The sequence below is a fragment of the Papaver somniferum genome, chromosome 9, assembly GCF_003573695.1.
Source record: "Papaver somniferum cultivar HN1 chromosome 9, ASM357369v1, whole genome shotgun sequence".
NCBI classification, from domain to species: domain Eukaryota; kingdom Viridiplantae; phylum Streptophyta; class Magnoliopsida; order Ranunculales; family Papaveraceae; genus Papaver; species Papaver somniferum.
In genome coordinates this window covers 64,947,970-64,958,672 of record NC_039366.1, presented here as the reverse complement: position 1 = coordinate 64,958,672, position 10,703 = coordinate 64,947,970, and the positions used below count along the sequence as shown (strand labels likewise).

Sequence of the window (10,703 nt, the reverse complement as noted above, 5' to 3'; positions counted from 1 at the left end):
CACGATCATAAAGTTTACAGAGACTAGTCCGTGAACCTGATTTACGTGTGGGAGTACTTGGGTGATTCCAAAGATCAATTTCTCAAGTAATCAATCAAGTCATATCCAACAAACAAGGTTGGACGTATCTACTATGATTGATTAAGGTACAACCTGTGATATTTCAGTGATAAAGATAAACAATATAATGCGGAAAAATAAATAACACAGACACCATAAATTTTGTTGATGAGGAAACCGCAAATGCAGAAAAAACTCGGGACCTAGTCCAGATTGAACACCAAATTGTGTTAAACCGTTACAAAAACTAGCCTATTACCAATTAACTTCTGACTGGAATGTAGTTGAGACCAAAATTAAAACCTCCCAGCAATTCAGTTACAATCGCGTTCATTACGCCTCTTGAATCCCAGCAGGACTCTGCGCAATTGTTTCCCTTAGCTGACGTCACACTAACTAAGAGTTGCTTCAACTCAATTGAAGACTTTAAAGCAATCTACCTCTCATAGATAAGATTATATATGTGATTCCCTTTTTGATCAAAGATCAAGGTAATGGAAATCGATAGCAATAGACAAAGTCTAGCTAACCTCAAAATCCATACTTATGCAACCCGAAGTGCAGCCTAGATTATTATTCACCTCACAAGTATAAAACTTGTGGAATCAACAAATTTTGATACGAAGAGAACTTTGATGATTACCATCTATCTTGATCAAGTGAGCATCTCAACAATCGATCAAGATCAGGATACTCGAGCTATCAAATAAAAAAATAGTTGGACCTAGCTTCACGAATCCCTATGAAGTCTTTGTAGTCGCTAAAACCTAAAAGGGTTTCTGGAGAGGACGAATCTAGTAACAACTAGGACACACCAAAAATTAGTGTCGGGATTCAAAGATCCCAGTTGTTTGAGGTTCTCCTTATATAGATATCCAAACTATAGGTTGTTTTAGGTTTAAGATGAGATAGCTTTGGGAACCAAGCAAACAATATCCACCGTTGGATGAATCTTTGAATCTAACTTACATAATCAAGATATACACTCTGGTTAGGACGAATCGTAGCCGAACCGTGTATAAGATCACACTGATGGAAGGATAGCCGAAGCTAGCCAGTTGAACTATAAGCTTGAGCATTTACATAAACACTTAAGACTGAACTCGAAACACAATTAAGGGATCAATTATGTCTATGGTGTTTTTATAAATAGAGATTATTCAAATGCTAATTATCTCGGAGAAATAATTTTATGTGCGTATGAATTTAATCGACATGGTAAGTAGGCGTACAAAGTAGAAGTACTTAACCTGTTCATGAATAATTATGTCATGGCACGTATACCGATATGTATCTTTATAACATAACCGAGTTCCGGAGTTCACATAACTTTTTCTACATGTGTACCGGTATGTAAACCATTTAAACATAACCCTGTTCCGGAGTTAACACAAAACTATTTCGGAATGCGTACTGGTATGGATACCATTTAAACATAACCAAGTTCCGAAGTTCACAAAACTTTTCTGGTACGTGTACCGGTATGGATACCAAACCAGTTACGTAACCAACATTTCCTTTCAAGTACGCGTACTGGTTTGCATACCGATCCAGATTCACGAGTTCACATACTTTTAAAGGTGTGCATACTAATATGTGTACCAAAAATCTGTTTGTCGACATATATCTACTCTGCTACGTGTAGTGAGTACATGTATTACGACTTCAGACTTATAACAGTTTTCCCAGTTTGTAAGACTGATATGTACACTGTCTTATATCTGAATTTGTAGTAGTTCTATATTTTTCTAAATCGATTCGAAACATTCCTGAATAGCATCAATGACACATGTCACGGTTTCAGGCTATTTTCGAATGATAATCTTGAATCATGATTTTGATTGCGAACAATAAATTGTTCTTAACTGAAATTCATCAAGTATGAAATGCTCATTAAGCTTGGTCATATTTTGAGGACTAATTACAAGAAGGATCTTGACTCGAAATTCTTGATATACTTACGATAGTTTAATTAGTTACGCGACAACGTCTCAAAGATAGAAAGGTGAATATAACTTGAGAAATAGGTGGTTCAATCTCCACTTATCTTTTGTTGAACAAGTTCTTCAAAAGCTTCAGTTGATCTTCACCTTCAAACGGTAGAACACAATGATGACTATCGGGATGTCTGTTTCTCAACTACATCTTTTATCTTAATCAGAGACTTAACTTATTGTAGACTAGAAATCAAGATTTAGTTTTTAAAACTAAATTTAACAACAAGCTTGAGATACAAACACTTGTGAGTTTGATCGAGCAATGCTCTTACATTAGCATCATCATTGTTGAAAACTAAGTTGACATTTGAATTTCCTGGGGTATCCGGTGAAGAATTTGATGGACCTGGTGAAAATGGTGAAGAATTTGTTATTGGAGGAGAAGAATTGTATGGTGACATTTCAGGTACTTGTTCAATATCTGCTAACACATCTGGATTATATTTGCTCAACACCTTCAAAATATGATAACAACTTTCGAAACCAAAATTTTTGCTATATTTCGCTGTATTGTACTGTACTAACCTGTCTTTCAACATCACCATCCATAAGACCACTCTCCAGGCCTCTCTTGGTTTGCATTATTGCAACAACATATTTGGCGACTTCCCTATTGATTACAATGAAGCATTCTGACAACCCTTTTGCATCACAACTACTGATGTTCATGGTTTTTTTTTTATATTTGCGAAATATGTCATCCCACATGGTATTACCATGCTGTTTTGCACCATCCACACAATCTTGGGTAATTAAACGTAATTACGACAAATGCATTCATCTTCTGTGATGTTTATTTTGCACCTCGGACTTTGACCTTTTTACCTTTAACGTTGCCTTGTCTTTGAGATTGTGAATTCATATTACAAAAAATTAAGAAGTGTAGAGAATGTGGGATTGTTTTATATTTGAAGAAGATTGAGAGTTTGAGAAATTCTAGAGACGTTTAGAAATTCTGGTGAGTTGAAATGAGTTTGAAATTGAGTATTTATAGGGGGAAATTATAGGTGTTGATACATGAAAATAATACCCTTAACGGGTTCGGGTTGCCCCTAGAAGGGGAGGTAGTCTAGTACGATATTGAGACTTAGGCTAGCCCACCCATTGAGAAAATACCCATGAGATAAGAAGGACAAGGAAAGGATTAATAGATAAGGAAGAGGTTATATTTTAGAATGACATTAGAAGTAATTAAGGAGGTTTAGGACATGTATCATGATGTTATAAAAGGAGGGACCTTTGGGAAAGTCTATATAAGGAAGGACAAGGTACAATGAAAAGGCAACTCTCTCTCTTACTATTCCTAGAAAAGTGAGGTCATTTGGTGTGACTAGGACGGGTAGAACCAAAACTAAAATCACCCCTCAACATTTGGCGACCACACCCGGAGGCTCGTGCCTAGCTCACCATGACACACCCAGAAGGCGCTAGCTCAGACGCGATAGAAAACCAAGCGACCAGTTGGCCTATCAACATCGATGAGGTAACAATGAAGGACGATGACAGCGAAGAAGAACGGCGGCCCAGGATGCTATCAAACAATCGACAGGAAATGGATCCCAAAACAGAGAGATAATAGCAACACAAGGGAAGAACACGCCAGCTACCGAAACCCACATCGCCACAATAGTGGAAATCAACAGTTTCGCGACCGCCAAAGCAAGTCATTTAACTCGTATCTATGACTTGCTTTGTTGGTCGAAGAAAGGGTCGCTGTTTGAGCGTCTTTTCAACTATGACGTGTCTCTAGGGTGTTGAAAATCTTATATCAACGTGTGTCAACTGTTAATACTTTATGACTGACTTCAATCAGTCACAGATATAAATCTGAATACAAAAAAAATAGATTCAGATTGGCTGTCTAGCCTGACTGAATCTGAGTAAATCTGAAATCAAACACAAATGAAACTCAAATGAGAATCAAATGAGAATTCAAGTGAGAATCAAATCAAACTCAAAACAATAACCAAATCAAATGAGAATCAAATCAAACTTGCACCGGCAAACTCAAATAATTTTTCCATTTAACATTCATTGATTCATTCGGTTCAAATTACACAAAAAAGGGTTTAAATTCTGAGTTCATACCAATATAAGTTTAAGTCCTAACTAACAATAAGTTGGAAGACAAGTTCAGTTAACCAGCAAAATGATTTACTCCATAGCAATTGCATAAACATCATTCTCGTGGAATTCTGCATCATCAACTGTGGTTTCAGGAACACTGAGTACAACCTTGTTTCCAAACTGCTTGAGCTGATGGCTGAGCACACCTTGAACAATTTTGCACTCATAGGCAACAACTTTCTGAAAACCTGTTTTCAAGAGAACAATTTTCAGTTCCTTGTTGTTCATAGTTGTGAACTTATTTGTATGCTATGCTATGACGGATCTAAAAAGAAAGTATTCAAGAGATACACTTCTAGAGATTTGCATTCTTATGGAAAAACTATCTGATATTCAGTTGCAGTGAAAAATGCAATGACTAGAATTTTGATAGAACGTGCAAGCATGAGCAGTCAATATTTGATTGGTTTAATGACAAAATGCGAAGGAGGATACAATAAGAGACAGTGAAAAGAACCCATATGGAATTAGCTAGAACCACGTGTATCTGAACCTAAATATATGGGACTTGTTTAATTCAGAAATTTACACTGCATGATAAGTTTATGTAAGTAATCGTTATAAGGCCAGGGACAGGTCTCTTTAACATCATGAAGTGTGTTTAATTTAGAAAAATAAAACAGACCTGAGAACTCCAGTGTACTGCATTTACATCCATTTTGTGAGTCTTATCCTTCCTAGTTTATCAACCTGTAATGCGTCGCATATAAAAAAAATTAGGATCTGCATCACCTTTATCAGATGTACTGAAGGCATTGGTTGGGAAAATCATACGACTAACAACATAAATCAAATGTATCATTAAGCAAAAAAACAAGTAACACCATAACTAGAAGTCGAAATCCATAGAAGGATCTGAAATACGATCTCCACTAGCAATTATCCCCTCCCTGTGTACAGAAAAAATGTCCCAATTTAATATCTTAAATAAAAACTGAAAGCAATTGAAAAATAAACAATTGTGATCACTAAATGTAAACCCTTTCTAGTACGGAAAAATGCCGACTAGAAACAATAAGCCCCTCCTGTCATAATTGAAGCAAGGTAGAGTCCTAGGCAATTTGAATATATCACCCATATTCACCGTTCAAGAACAACAACAAAAATTCAAACCCACATCGAACACAACACCACCAGCAAAGGATCAAACCAAAAGAATATGCTTAATCAAATTGGATGAAAAAAAATTCACGAATATAAAGTAGCATCAGTAACCTCATAGTGATGATCACCAAAGTTAAAGTTGCATAGTTGCTATTAGCTATTGATATGATGTTGACAGCAAGATCGAAACAAGGATCAGATTTGTGAAGTTATGAAAAAACAATATAAGGTGGATATAAGTATAACTAGACTTATACGTGTACTGAGTAATTAACATAAAATGTGCATTTGAGGGTTTGAAAGCTTACAACAAGGGGGTGAAAGCTATCCAGAAATATGTATGATTTGCACATGAAAAGAAAATCAGGTTTTCAGCGTTCCGATCCTGGACTAGCTTTCCAGGGTAATAATAAGAAGTCTATGACATTCCTAATGACATTAATGAAAGCAACTCTAAGAGCCTCGTGTAGCATACAACATATGATATTTGTTACTGCCAAGCATATGTGGCCACTACGATGATGGTACTACAGGACATACCATAGGATTCAAAGTGGTCTATCGGATCATGTGTTGAAGATGTAAAGCGGTATGTATATATACACAACCACATCATTAGTGAATATGTCATGAGCATTTAAACCATCAGCAATCTAAACCTTAGAACTAATTAACGACATGCTTGTCTAAAATGAATTAGACTACATCGAACACCTGCAAAGCTAACAGAGCATGGAAGGAATAAACAAAGCTTGGTCCGAGCAGTTACAAGGAATTCTTGATAGTCACCTCATGTTGGGATTTGAAGCTCCCTTAACCTCAGCCTTATCCTTTGACAATGTGGAAGACTTTACAGCTGCATGCCAATCATTCATTCATCATTACCTTCAGAAGTTACAAATGATATAACATAAGCAAAATGTGGTTTGAGAAGTTACCTATTTGTGGAGATGAAATGGGTTTTGTGTTGTGAGTCTTGGAAGTTGGAAGTGGCTGCTCAGTGTGATGGCAATGAAAGATGTAAGAGAACATTTTTGATAATGAATATCCAATTATATATATATAGATAATAATTTCAGATAAGAAGAGGAGCAAAGTGATAATGTTGTCTGTACCTTGTCAAACAACTCAAAAACTGTTCTTGCAGAATGAATCCTTTCATCAATTGCAAAGTGGAACTTCCAAGGCTTTGTCACCTGATGTTGAGTTACATCCCAAGCCTCCTTTGTTCTCAAAAATCTGGTAGAAAATACTTAAACTCGTTAATACTAGGTACAAATGTTATCTCAGACCCAAATGTTTTCAAAAACTAAAAGGAAAGTAAACTTACCTTTTTATTCAATGACCCAGCTTTGAATTTTGGAATCTTTTCAAAATCCATTTTCTCTAATTCTTGAGAAGGCTTGCCTCTGTAAAAGCAAAAGGTAAAACTCAGTCATCATCACTATACAACACCACCCCCACCAGTTGTTTCTCTGAATAGACAAACAACCTCCCATAAGAGTTTGGAATTGGCAGATTTTACAGGTGCAGCCCCATTATTGTTGTTTCCACCAGCACTTGCTTTCGATTTTCGAGACACCATTAACATTTCCATTAACGGCTTCTACTGACGCAGGGGCCTGGTATGCAGCAACAGTAGTGGGAACATCTGTTGGCGCAGCAGAAGTTTGGTTAGATGAATACAGTCTCTGGGAGGTGGTGTTGGTGATTGATAGTAAGGAATAGGATACTGGTAGTGCTGAGGCCCGTACAGTCCATCATGTCCCATGGTAGGAACAGGAGAACGTGCTGGACTATAAGCGCCATAGGGTGCATATCCATATCCATGGTGGTAAAGCAGCTAAGGAAAGGAAGAACGAATACACGTTAGGTGAAATCAAATCGAGACATGACAACTAATTCTTAATAAATACTATGGAGCAAAAACATCAACCCGAACGACATACATGTGTCATCTCCACTCCATCTTGAGACATATATCTAGAGTAATCCTTTGCCCAATCTCCAGTCACAATGAAATCAATTTTTGGTCATCGTATCATTATTGTGGTAATATGCAAAATTTATTAATACCATAAGGAAAGGTGACTGAAGATCAAAGCAAACAAAACGTAATAATGCAAACCTTTCCAAGGAAAAGACATAATGCAACTCATTGCAGCTCTCCATCTGACAAATTCACCACTTCATGGTCAATCAACTGTTCAATTCGGAGTGGTTTTATAACATCTGACACAAACTGAGGATGCATATATGAATCCCGGATCTTTTGATGCAGCAAGCCCTTGACAGAAGCTTGAAACTTTGGACTAATCTTCTGGGGCTTGTAAGAAACATTGAATTCAGGTATTTCTGCATATGAACTCTCCACTTCATCTGACTTCAAGAGACCAGCCTGTAGATGCAACATAAACAAGTACCCCACTCATTTCGAGTTCATACAACATCAATGGTAAAAAACCACATATCAAACTATATGAATCTAAAGAATTGTACCAGTATGCGATAAATGTTGTCTTCCCTATCCCATACAACATCAATGGTAAAAGCATATTCAGAGTTCCGCTTGACAGCATGAATGAATTTAGTAGCATGAGAGTTTTGAAGCAGGGGATACCTATTTGTCCTGAGCAATGATCGGATAACTTGGGAAGCTTTAAGCCTTGGTCTCACATCAAGATAACTGGAAGGCTCGTCAAACATAAAAATCTCTGCATTATGTATGGCAACCACAGAAATAGCAAATCTTTGCATCTCTCCACCTGACAAATGACCGACGTTTCGATCTATAACCTGATTAAGCTCACGACAGAGTTCCTCTTTCACCTCTCTCTCATCATTCTATTCCAGAACTTGCACAACATTCCTTGCACTTCTTTTGGGATGTGATCCACATAATGAGGCTTGATCATCGCCTATCGTGGGAAAGAAGATAACTTTATATTAAACAAGTGTTTTCTAGAGAATGGCATATTAAAGTTCGTAAAATTGCAAGTTCTGAGCTTTAGGTTGTCCCACAGTAGTAAACTATACCTTCAAGTTATCTTCCAGGAACATGTATCCCTTTATATTTCCCTGATTTCCCAGGATCTAAATATTTTAAACTCTACAAAAACATAATAATTAAAGGAAAATAAAACACATTTACAACAGAGAGAGAAGTCTTGATTGAAAAAAGGAAGCTAACAATTCAGAACATGCAACTGAGCAGCTAACTCAATATTTAAAAAAAAAATCAAACTTAAATTAGTCAAAAGACAAAAAGTAAAACTTTGTAAGCAATGGAAAGAACTGAGATTTGTAAACAACATTAGTTTCTTCAACTACCAAAAAGGAAAAAGCAATCTACTGTTGGCAACCTAATCAAAATCATAAACAAAAACCAACCCAACATCTATGAAACCAAAAGCACACATCAACATTGTGTATGATGGTTAAACCATTGAGGTTTGAGGCTTAAACTGCTTCATTAATAGAAATCAATCGACCAACCACACCATAATTAATGAAAATTAGGGGAGTTAAAGCAATCTGAAAAAATATTTTCAAAGAAAAACACAACAGTGGACTAATATAAATTAGGGGATTTAAAATCATGAACCTTCATAACCTCATTATCCGCAGAAGGAGCTTTATCTCCATTTCTGAAAATTGAAAAATACCCTTTATGTTTTTTCCTGCGATTTCTGAAAACAAATAAACAAGATAAATCAAAAACAAAAACCCAAAATTAAAACAAGAAGAAAATGTATGAAATCTTGCATAGATCTAGGATTAGTTAGCTACAGGTAAATTAAAGAAACTAGAACAGATTTGGAACTTACAAGATATTTTCGGAGGAATCAATTCCGAACCCTAAAAGAAAAACATCAAAATCAAAATCCAATTCAATCATCTACAAATTATAATCACCAAAAGAATGGTAATAAGAAAAAGAAGAAGAGGTAGTGGACCTGATGGTGTTGCTCGTGGTGATGGGAGATGGTAGTTATGCTAGCTGTGAACTGTGAATGGAGCTAACCCTAGAGGACAGAAGAAGAAGATGAGATGAAGGCTATTAAGATTAAGTGGTGTTGGGGAAACAACCAAAGAGAGGAGAAGTGGGGAATGATTTTTCTTTTTTTCTCTAAACATGTCGTAGGATCCAAATATGGCACAATAATAAGATCTCGCGAGAATGTAGGGAAGCTTGCGAGAACGTGGCATGTGTGCAAATTAAGATCCAACGTGAGCCTAGGAGAACATCGCACGGTAATTTCGAAATTATGAGAAATGTGAGTTGTATCCCATCACATATAAGCTGTCATCCACTATGTAAATATCTATATAAAGAGAAAGGTATGAGAGAGAAAAGGAACTTGTATTATTATTATCTTTTGATTCTTCCCCAAAAACCAGAGAGAGAGCTCCAAATACTCATTAATGGAGTCTAAATTGTAATCCATATGTAATTACAAACAATCATAGTGAAGATCCCTAACCCCGTGGATGTAGATCATATTGATCGAACCACGTAAATCTTGTGTCTTATTTTCTATTTTCATTATTTTTATCTTTATTTTCATATCAAATAAGTTTAGATCTAGAAATTATAGCCATGATAATACAAGGGGTGTGTTGTGGGATTTCCTGCAACTACACATGCCGAAGGAATAACCAGAAGAGAAAAGAGAGGAGAAAAATGAGAATAAAAGAAGTTTTGGGTAAAGTATATGTGAGGTGATAAAAACAAGAGATGGATTATCCATTCATTCATCTATGTCCGTTAATTTTTCATCACCAGCCGTGCATTGAGAATCTAACTACAAAAATATCCACAACCATCGGTTGAAGAATGGGTCGGTGAAGAATGGCTGAATCGTAAATAAAAACAGTTTCTTTTAAACTCCTTCATAGAATCCATAAAAACAGTTTCTTTTAAACTGGTGCAACGTTTATCAGAGATTTTACTGATGTCCATATAGTTAGACTGCTTCAAACACAAACTTATTAGGTCTTAAACGTGTTTGCATGCTCTGATACCAATTGAAAACGTGGGGGTACCAAAATACACCACCAACTTTTTCTTAGGCAATCTATATGGACAAACTCAACACAATTCCGAGAGTTCAACTTAATGAATTTCAACCAAGGAATGTGGTCTAGAGTTATATCTCTATCTCTCACGATCATAAAGTTTACAGAGACTAGTCCGTGAACCTGATTTACGTGTGGGAGTACTTGGGTGATTCCAAAGATCAATTTCTCAAGTAATCAATCAAGTCATATCCAACAAACAAGGTCGGACGTATCTACTATGATTGATTAAGGTACAACCTGTGATATTTCAGTGATAAAGATAAACAATATAATGCGGAAAAATAAATAACACAGACACCATAAATTTTGTTGATGAGGAAACCGCAAATGCAG

At 36.2% G+C, this 10,703-nt stretch overlaps 1 long non-coding RNA gene across 7 annotated transcripts; it reads right to left on the bottom strand.

Annotated features, from left to right (window-relative positions):
• Window positions 1-4,031: 4,031 nt before the first annotated feature.
• LOC113310584 lies at window positions 4,032-9,439 on the bottom strand. 7 transcript variants are annotated; one of them, XR_003341254.1, is made up of 15 exons: window positions 9,245-9,439; window positions 9,116-9,146; window positions 8,893-8,977; window positions 8,325-8,397; window positions 7,909-8,206; window positions 7,238-7,686; window positions 7,043-7,131; window positions 6,781-6,939; window positions 6,619-6,697; window positions 6,404-6,527; window positions 6,227-6,281; window positions 6,078-6,144; window positions 5,009-5,074; window positions 4,810-4,874; window positions 4,032-4,372 (listed from the first exon to the last, which is right to left on the bottom strand). It is a non-coding gene; the product is annotated as an uncharacterized LOC113310584 (long non-coding RNA). The 7 variants fall into 7 exon arrangements; XR_003341251.1 differs by having other exon boundaries at window positions 6,781-7,131; window positions 7,238-7,293; window positions 7,417-7,686; window positions 9,245-9,438; XR_003341248.1 differs by having other exon boundaries at window positions 6,781-7,131; window positions 9,245-9,438.
• Between the last annotated feature and the right edge of the window lie 1,264 nt (window positions 9,440-10,703).